The sequence below is a fragment of the Vidua chalybeata genome, unplaced genomic scaffold, assembly GCF_026979565.1.
Source record: "Vidua chalybeata isolate OUT-0048 unplaced genomic scaffold, bVidCha1 merged haplotype W_reject_6, whole genome shotgun sequence".
In the NCBI taxonomy this organism is placed as follows: Eukaryota; Metazoa; Chordata; class Aves; order Passeriformes; family Viduidae; genus Vidua; species Vidua chalybeata.
In genome coordinates this window covers 847,316-858,228 of record NW_026530355.1, presented here as the reverse complement: position 1 = coordinate 858,228, position 10,913 = coordinate 847,316, and positions in this window count along the sequence as shown.

The following is a 10,913-nucleotide window of genomic DNA, read 5'->3' as shown; positions in this document are numbered from 1 at the left end:
CGCAGACAAGCTCACAATGTCCATCTCGCAGACACTGCCAGACATTTTCGAGCAAGCAAAATTGAGCCATGCATTCTTCCATCAAAATGCTCAAGCATTGATGGAATCCTTTCGCCTTTCAAAAAGCCAAGCGAAGGAAATCATCAGTGCTTGCCCAGATTGCCAACTTGTGCAGCCACCTGCATCCACAGGAGCAGTCAATCCAAGAGGATTGCAAAGTCTCCAGCTGTGGCAAACTGATGTCACAAAATACCCATCTTTTGGGTGGCTCAAAAACATCCATGTTTCAGTTGACACATTCTCAGGGGCAATTTTTGCATCATTACATACAGGGGAAACCTCAGAACATGCCTGCAGACACTTTTTACAAGCATTTGCATCATTAGGGGTGCCACAAGAAATAAAAACAGATAATGGACCAACCTACACAGGCAAAGTGCTTGACAGATTCTTAAAAAAATGGGGAGTCAAACACATTTTCAGAATTCCTCATTCTCCCACAGGTCAAGCAATCACCGAAAGAACACATCATACCCTGAAATCCCTTTTGGATAAACAGAAAAGGGGGGAGGCAGGTGCAACACCTTATATGCGGTTGAACAAAGCTCTGTATGTGTTGAATTTTTTAAATGGCTCTTTCTCAGAGCCCACTCCACCAATTATCAGACACCTCACGAACAACACACAAGCAAAACTAAGGGAAAATCCTTTAGTTCTGATCCGAAACCCAGAGACAGGACAAATGGAAGGCCCATTCACATTAATCACTTGGGGCAAGGGTTTCGCTTGTGTCTCCACAGGGTGAGGGCTGAAGTGGGTGTCAGCAAGGCACGTGAAACCTTACCGGGTGCAGACGCAAGCGGACACAGATCCAAGAAGCAAAGAGACAGGCACGCAAACGAAGGCAGACAACGGCGCTGCAAACATCTCATCAGACAACGATTGACAACTCAGAGACTTGGGGTTCTTCTTGGGACTCGAGTGTCATTCGGGTGTTGCTGCACTGCAAGGTTTCTCACAGAGAGTGAGGACATGAGCATGGGGTTCAGACAGATAGTGTTCATGTGCTTCATTCTTTTGCCTGTTGCCATGGGCAATAGGGCACATTTTCCCATGAGACAGCCAAAGGGAAATGTGTGGGAAACTTTGGCAAAGGCAGCAGGTCTGGACAGCATTTGTCTGACTCATTCGAGGCCGGGGAAACCATTCTCGACATGTTTGGTAGGTGTGCCGGTGAAGGAATGGCCGATCCCAAAGAACATCCCTCCAAAGGTTCTGAAATCTTTTTCGGATCCTGTGGAAGGATGGCATGTTTGGACACAGTTCCTTCCTGTGGCTCATTTCGAACCCCAGGAATTGGACATCTTTGGGTCAACAAGAATGAAATTTTGCATCATATTCAACCCATCGGGAGTGACAGAGACAGATAACCACACGATAGATGTCACTCCAAACCAGCTCTTTTACAGAAATGCATCATCCTGGTGCAATTACACCAAGATGATGAGCAAACTATCCCTCCAGAATCCAGCCGTTTTACCAAAAGGAATTTTCTTGATTTGTGGGGACAGAATTTGGCCTGTTATCCCTGCAAAAATCAGGGGCGGTCCATGCAGCATTGGAGAACTCTCATTGATAACACCCAATTTGAAAACTTTGAGGAAACAGTCACGCAGGGAAATAAGATCCATTGAACAATATAGCCCAAATTGTGATGATGAGGTTTATACCTGAAACAAGGCTCGGAGAATTGCAGTAGCAATTTTCTCACCCCAAGCAGCATTGGGGGTGGCCTTGACACAATTGGACCACATGGCGTGTTGGCTGAGCAAACACACTCCTGCCATTTCTTCTGCACTGAGCGACATGTTAACAGATATCGACAGCGCGAGACAAGCAACGCTTCAGAACAGGGCGGCAATTGATTATTTGCTGCTATCACATGGACATGGGTGTGAAGAATTTGAGGGGATGTGCTGCATGAACTTGTCTGCTCACTCGAAATCTATCCATGAAAATATAAAACAAATGCAAAACAGCATCAGCAAATTGCAAAAGGTTGCAGGATCCTGGTGGGATGACTTCATCAACCTTTTTAGTCTCCCACCATTGTGGAGGGAGCTTTTGAAGATAGCATTTTATATCCTTACAGGATTTCTAGTTCTTCTGCTTGTTCTGCCCTGCATTTTTCTATGCATTCGGCGGGTCATGGACAAAGTGGCAAGGCAGGTCTTCTTAGTGCAAACAGGAGGGGGAGATGTCGGAACCCAAGGTGTCCCTCAGACACTCTTGGATGTTCCGGGTCCAGGGCAGAAGCCTCTGAGACCCTAGCAGGCAGCCAGAAACCCCTGTGGTTTTGAGTTTGACCCATGGAACAATTTACCAACTTTGCAGGGAGAACAAGAAATCACAAAAGTTTAGATATTATAATAGAAGTAATCACAAAGCAAAAGGTAGGATTTTTGAGTGCTGTACAGGGGGATTTTAGGCCTTGTACAGAGAGGTCTGAGTTTTGTACATGGGGGACAGAAGTTCTAAGATGGAGGGGTTTGGGTGTGCCCTGTCCTCCTTCTTTCTCCTTCCTATTCCCCATGTTCTTGGTGATGTTGGCACTTACAGATTGGTTTAGAGTAGAAAGCCACTGTTCAATATAGGTAATAGGCATTGGGGAACATTTAATAAACATTTAATACGTAATGTGTAATATAAAAGATGGCATCAGCCCCTTGGGCCGGAGAGACGAAGACGAAGGGAGACAGAGAGACGAAGATGAAGGGAGACGGAGAGAGACGCAGAGGGAGAAGGAGTCAGGGAGAATGGCAGGAAGTCTGAGTGCCTTGAGATAACATGCAATAAACTGCCTTGAGACCAGACGACTGAAGACTACTGAGTCTTTCTTTGAAGGCACGGGTGGGAGGAGAGACTTTACCACCACCCGGAGTCACCACAATCTGGGGGAGATTACGACACACATTTCCCCTCCCATTTTTTGCATGCCTTCTTCTGTCCTGGGGGGTCTCTCTGGTGGTCCCTGGTGGTCGTGGACACCAATGTTCCCGTCAGCCTGGCTGAGCTGGCAGGACACTGAGGCTGGTGAATTTCAGTTCCCCTTCTCACACAATGGGCATTGTGTGCTTTCCATAGGCCCAGGGTTTTGCAGAACGAGCATTGTGTGTGCTCAGCAGGTGGAGACAATTTATCATCTGGGAACATGAGGTCACAGAGTGGGATATGACATCACAGAGTGGGTTATGTGAGGTCATCACACAACTATGGTATCATTGGCTGTCTCTGTGACATCACAGAGTCAGCTGTGACATCACAGGGCAGAGGTCTGACATCACAGAGCAGGCTATGACATCACAGAACAGGCTGTGACATTCGAGACCAGCTGTGTGACATTCGAGAAATGTAGAGGAATTTCTCATGGAACAAGGGCATGATATCCTTGATGGCATTTCTTTGCAGGAACTGGACAACCCTGGCCTGCAGATTACGGAGATACTTTAGTTACTTGAGAAGAATTTAGGACATCCTTGGAAAGACAATAAGCTTTGTATGAATACAATAGTCTATGCTGGATGCTGAAAACTGTCACGTACTATAACCTGATCAGACGCTTGTAGTATAACAGCCAAGCAATAAGTGACTTGTAGATGTAATCATATGACCTTAACCAATGAATGTTAATTAGCTATTGTATGATGTAAGGCAATAAGGAATAAAATATGGATAAATTAGACCATAAAGGAGGAGGACATGTAGCTATAGTGATTTGAGTGTCATTATTCCGGCCGGCTCTCCGTGGGACCCTCTTCATACTGGCACCATGAACAGGGACTCCTTTGCTTAAATGCAGATCACTTAAATGCGGAAGGCTCCCAAGCATCAGGTAAGCACCTGATTTGGGAGCCAGAGAGCTGGAGGCAGGAGAGGCCTGGTAGGCAAAGGCAAGAGCAGAGTCCGGAGCTTGAGCGGCCGATCAAGCCCTGGCCAAGGTAAGACCAGGATGGAATTAGACGCGGCAGTTAAATTACTGACAACTATCCTCTCAAAGAGAGGTGAGGACACCAAAGAAGAAGAAGTAATAGCCCTAATAAAATGGGCATGTAAAAAAAAGGAAAGCTTTCTGAACCTGCCCTGCTCTTTAGTGAATCTGAATGGCAAGAGGTAGGAAACTACCTCCGGGACATCAGGATAGAAGGTGGAAAAAATGGAAAAGAAGCAAGGGAGTTAGGAGTTACTTGGAAATCTATCACCAGTACATCAGAGACTATGAAAGCTGAGAAAAAGGTAGCTGCCGCAGCCATTGAGGATTTGGGAGGCGATGTGAGTGGAGCAAAGCAACAAGTTCCTTCCAAGCCATCACGTCTCGCTAACATTTTTGGAGTTGGAAAGGTCCCCATGAAAGGAATCTCTGCCCCCGTTTGCTCTAATTTGCAAGAGTTGCTAAATAATCCATCACAAAAAGAGGAGGTTGCCCCATCAGAGTCTGCTGCAGCTGGTCAAAAATTAGAAAAAGTAACTGATCCCCCTTCAAGAGAAGCCAGAGATATGGAAGCAGTGCCTGAAGCAGCAGAAATAGAAGAAATTCCTGAGGCGGTGGGTGATGCAAGGCCGAAAAAGGCAGCTTCAGCTTGCGGGCAGAAAGGAAAAGAAAAGAATGCTGCCCTTCCCTGTGCCCTCCTTTGACTGACATAGCATCAGACGAATCTATGCTGTCGGCTGAGTCCGAGGGAGAGGAAAAAGATAGAGTTAGAAGGTCAAAGCGCTCTGAATCTAAGTACAAAGCTAAAAAATCAGATTCTAATGACTCAATTCAAGAAGTGTTACAGGAATTAGCAGAATTATCCATACAGCAGGAACAACTGGAAAAACAAACAGACCCTGTGTCAGTGCTAAAGACTATTCCGACACCCCTTTCCGTCCCAGTCCCTGTGACACCCCCTGAGGAGCCGACTGCTCCACCCATGCCCGGATGCCTTGCAATACCCCCGCAGGCACCAAGGCCGGAAAAAGATCCAATTCAACAGCGATGGTTGGGTGTGATTCCAGATGCTATCATAGAAGGTGAATGGCAGGCTGCCAGGTCTCTTGCTTGCCCTGCAATAGTCAGTAATAATTAAGCAAATTGGGAACCTCATGATTGGAAAATATTGCAACCAGCAAAACAAGCAGTTACTACCCATGGTATTCGATCAGAAGCTACCCGACAAATTATTCCATTTATTTCTACAGCAGATGTCCTTGCCCCTGCTGACTGTGCAAGAGTTGCTTCCCTTCTCCTCACTCTGTCTCAGTATTTGTTGTTTGAAAGAGAATGGAAAAGATTAGCAGTTGAAGAAGCAAATAAACATTTAATAGTAGGAGACCCTCTGTATGGTATACAGGCAGACATGCTAACTGGGCAAGGACCCTATTCTAACACACAGGTTCAGCTACCATATCCTATTCAAATGCACCAAATTGCCCAGACTTTAGCCCACTGAGCTCTTTTGTCTGTACCTGATAAGAAAATCCTGCACCTTAGACCACTGTCCGCCAAGGAAGAACAGAGCCCTGTGGACTATTCCTAGACCGTCTGTCAGCAGCAATAAAAGATAATGCAGATTTGCCTCCTGAACTCCAGGAACATATGTTCCGCACTCTCGCTTTTGAAGGAGCAAATGCCAGAACGAGAGCAATCCTGGCAACATTACCCCAAGGGAGCCCAGTTGACAAAATGCTTATGAGAGCCACTCGGGCAGAACAGAATAATCAGACAGCCGCCTTCACGGCAGCGATGAAAGAAACATTAAAGGAACAAGGTCATGTAATTGCAGCTGCTCTGTCTGGAAACAGAGGCAAGCAAGCTAAAATAAAAGGTCAAAATAACAGAAAGATTAAAACTGCTACCTGCTTCCCATGCGGTGAATTTGGGCATATGCGGCGAACCTGTTCCAAAACTGTTTGGTGTCATGTGTGTAACTCTGACACTCGTGCCACCGCTGCCTGTGCTCACAAACCGTCAAGAAACATGCAGAGCAGCGCGACCTGTCTCCGCACAAAGACACAAGTACAGACCCCTTCAACCCAACACACCCCTTCGACACAGATGAAAAATACGGTTTCCTATACCAGCGCGTCCCAGCCACCCGAGGGAGTCTCGGAGTGGACGTGGCAACCACAGTAGAGGTAACCCTGAGCAACAAAGAGGTAACATTGATTCCAGCTGAAGTAAAAGGCCCTGTGCTCAGGGCTGAGTCTCCAGCCAGAGGGCTTTTACTTGGCAGGTCGTCAACAAGCAAACAAGGAGTAATTGCATTACCCGAAGTAATAGATGCAGATTTCATAGGGCAAGTACAAATCATGGCCTGTGCTTTACAACCACCTGTAACAATTCCTAAAGGCAGCAAGATTGCACAAATACTTCCTTATGACAACTTTCGTACACATTGAGAGTATTATGAAAAACTCAGAAAACAAGGCCAAGTAGCTAAAGTAAGAGGAAATAAAGGTTTTGGATCCTCTGGATATCGTGTGTTTTTCACATTGGACCTTAATCAAAGACCATATCCGGAAATTCAACTGAAAAAGGGCAGTCAACAAATTAGTTTAGAACCATTACTAGACTCTGGAGCAGATGTCACCATCATTAATCAACATATGTGGCCTCGGACATGGGAATTACAATCTCCAGTTGCCCAAGCAGTGGGGGTGGGAGGAGCAAAAGCACCAAAACAAAGTAAAGACTTAATTACTTTGCAGTTTGAAGACGGCCAAACAATTGTAATTAAACCTTATGTAATGCAACTTCCACACACTTTACCAGGATTGATTGGACAGGATGTTTTGTCACAACCGGGACTGGTGCTGACAACAGAGCAGCATTTTGTGCCACGGCCACTGGGCGGCAGCCGCCCATTCTAAAAATTACATGGTTAACTGAAAAGCCAGTGTGGGTAGACCAGTGGCCGATGACCTCAGAAAGGCTGCGCATTGCAGAAGAGTTAGTGCAGGAACAGCTAAAAGCAGGTCACATTCAACCTTCCACAAGCCCGTGGAACACTCCTATATTTGTCATCCTGAAAAAATCTGGCAAGTGGCGACTTTTGCATGATTTACGAAAAGTTAATGATCAAATGTTAGGTATGGGTGCACTGCAAAGTGGCCTTCCTGCTCCTACAATGATCCCACAAAATTGGCAAATAATAATAGACTTAAAGGACTGTTTTTTCACAATTCCTTTACACCCTGCTGATACACAGAGGTTTGCATTTACTCTGCCATCTGTCAACCGTGCAGCCCCTGCCAAACACTATCAGTGGGTAGTTTTACCCCAGGGGTCCAGAAAGAGTCCAAGTATGTGTCAAATCTTTGTGGATTGGGCACTTCAGCCTGTGCGAAAGCGATGTTCTCACATGCTCATTTATCACCACATGGATGATATTTTGTTTGTTGCCGAATCTGCTTTAACAGATAGTGAATTCGAGTGGATCATCAACCATTTGCACTCCTGTGGACTGACTGTCGCCCCTGAAAAGGTCCAGCGTTCTGTACCATGGAAATACCTGGGTTGGCTCACCTCGGATGCTCAGATCAGGCCACAAAAGGTAACCATCACTGCACAGATCGGTACCCTGCATGATGCTCAAAGGCTTTTGGGAGACTTACAATGGGTTCGTAATCTAGTTGGCATCACCAATGATGACCTCCTCCCCTTCCAGTCTTGGCTGCATGGCACCCAGGCACATAGTCCCCGCACCTGTTCACCAGAACAACAGGCTGCCCTGCATGCAGTAGCTCGTAAGATTCAAACAGGATGGAGTAATCGCCGATTGCCAGATCAGCCATTATCTCTTCTGATCTGCAACGCCACCACTTCTCCCCTTGCCATTACCCTACAATGGCAAAAGAAAAAGGGGGAGGACACAGCGATCATTCTTGAGTGGGACTTTTTGCCAATGCAACTATGGCATCGTATTTCGTGTCGGTCAGAAGCATTAGCAGCTTTGGTAAGGAAAGGGAGGGACAGAATCATTGAACTAGATGGAGCTGAGGCTGCAGACATCAGCATCCCGGTCCGTGGAGATGATTTGGAATGGCTCCTGTGGCATTCGATTGAAGTGCAAGAAGCCTTGATAGGCTCTACAGGAACTGTACATAATAATCGACCAAAAGGGCCTCTTTGGAAGATGCGTGAACGATACGGGTCAAAAGGCCACTCTGTTCTGAAAGGCCAGTCAAAGGGCCAACGGTGTTTACAGATGCAGGGCGAAAAATGAAGAAGGCTGCATGTGTGTGGCAATCAGAAAATCACTGGCAGAAGCACATCATCCTTGGGCAACAGAGAGACAGCCTCCAAACCTTAGAACCGAAAGCCGTGTGCTGGGCTTTGGAAACTGGAAAGATACGCCTGTAAACATAGCATCAGAGTCATTGTGTGTAGTCGGCGTAGTGCAGCGCATTGAAGATGCTTTGCTACGAGAAAGAAAAAATCAGCAGCTTGGTGAACTGTTTGTACAGTTACATACCACGCTTCAGCAAGGAGAGCAAGAATTCTGCATGATGCATATCAGAAGCCATCAGTGGAACATTAGATTAGGCAAAAGCAATGCACAAGCAGATGAAGCAGTCAGTTGTTTTGCAATAACACCTCCAAGAAACAAATTGGAAGAAGCCCGAAACAGCCATGAAATTGTGAAAATGCATCTTTTATGACTGGCTTTTCACAAATACTAAATTGAATATGATATGTGTAATATTAGAAAGTTATGCTGTATTAATTCTCTTGAGTGGTGTGTTAAATATAGTTTTAGGTTATAACATAATGTTAACATAGAAACTCTGCAATGTAAGATTTTTTACTAGCTCAAGAAAGGGATAAGATATTCAAGAAACTCTTCGCAGAGAGATAACAGTGACAGGACGCAAAGAGTTACGGCCTCCTTATCGGAAAAGACAAACATTCTTCCACCTTCTCTCCATCTTTATGGAAGCACCAGGATTAAGGGGAAGAAGTTGACAAAAACCAGAAAAGTTCTTCATTTGCAAGGAATTTATGCATCATATATGAGATAGATGAATATCCAACAGGCCGTTGCTTTTAAGGGTTATTCCTTTGTTCACAAGGCATGTTTTTGGCAGCTTAGTGCCCAAGAACATCCGGATGTCTGTAAGTCTTTGCTTTTAATTGTCTTGTAATTGTCCCAACCCTAAATTTTTATTGCTCTAATTGTATTGCTAATTTTATAACCATTTTATTATTATTATTAAACTTTTAAAAATTCTAAAAACAAGTGATTGGCATTTTTCACAAAATGTTTCATCCAAATGCATAATCATTGCATCGACAGTACAGAATCCCTTTGGCAGATGCAAAAGGAATTGTTCGTTCCTGTCCTCCGTGTAGTCATCATGGGCCTGGTATAGGGTTTAAACCCAAAAGGTTTAAAAGCATTCCAAATTTGGGGAATGGATGTAACACACGTTCCTGAATTTAGAAAGTCTAGATGTGTCCATGTAACAATTGATACATACTCTCACTTCATTTGGGCCACTGCCCAGGCTGGAGAAAAGGCAGTTCATGTTGAAAGACATTTAACAGCCTGTTTTGCAGTTATGGGAGTGCCTGCAGAAATCAAAACAGATAATGGCCCTGCTTGCAGTAGTTTATGGGTTGCTAGATTTATGATAACATGGGGGGTGAAACATGTCAGGGGAATTCCACACTCCCCTACAGGACAGGCCATAGTCGAGAGAGCAAATCGCACAATAAAAGAATACTTGAGGAAAGAAAAGACAACTGAGATTGATGCAAGTAAATGGTTAAATAAAGTATTTTTTACATGGAATTACTTGTCTCTAACAGAAAGAAGAGAGGGGCCTCCTGTTGTTATACATCATCAGGCTATTCAAAACAGTCAAAATCAAACCATTCCTGGGACACAAGTTCATTATAAAAACATATGATTACGGGCAACTGGGAGGGACCCAGTCCAGTGTTCTTTATTGGTCAAGGATATTTCTGTATTTCCAGAGGTAAAGAACCTTTGTGGGTCCCTAGCAGATTTGTCTGCCCTGCATGTCAACCTCAGCAGAATGAAGGGAATATCAATATCAACTCTACTTCTTCCCAATCTTCAAGAGACTCCACAAAGAACTCGGACCAATCCCACCTTCCATAGAAGACGTCGTGTCAAAAATAATAGCAGGACAATCATTTGGACTGCTAGCTTGTAATGCTGGGTTAAGGAAGTGCTATAAAAATTCTGCTTCTGAGAATTGTGGAAAGCAAGCTGACATAATGTTACATTGCAGTAGTTGTGGAAAGAATTTTGTTATACAGTGGAACCACTTGCAAACTGATCATGCTTTGTGCTTAGACTACTGAGATGTCATTGTTAGTATTACCTTTGAAGAACCTGGTAGAGCATTTCTGAACCTTGAGCCAGATCAGCCTTTTCCAGAAACATGGATACCAGAAAATATTGAAGGCCTATACGAAGCTTTCTTTTGGCATGTTGTAACCAAGGCTTACACTGTTGTCTTAGCCACAAAAAGAACGCAAGTTCTTAGCCTGTGGTGTTCATTTTGCCAGTTAGGAACAAAAATTACAAAATTCTTGTTTCATTTGATTATAGGGCTGTTAGGACTGACAAAACTGTCCTTGGAGAAGACAGCATGGATTAACATCCAACCATGAACAAATATGTGGGTTCCCTGGGCCAAGCAGACAGGGCAAAAATCATTCTGTTTATCACTAGCTACCCCCTCTGATCCCTTTTGTACTTGCTTCATCGGAGTTCCTTTGAACAATCTCACAGAATTCAGGCCTTGGACAAAAAGTCAAGTATATCCCAAGCCTGAACAAGCAGCAGATGAGTTTTGTACTACCGCCTGTTGTTGTTGTTGTGGCAGGACAGGAACAAAGA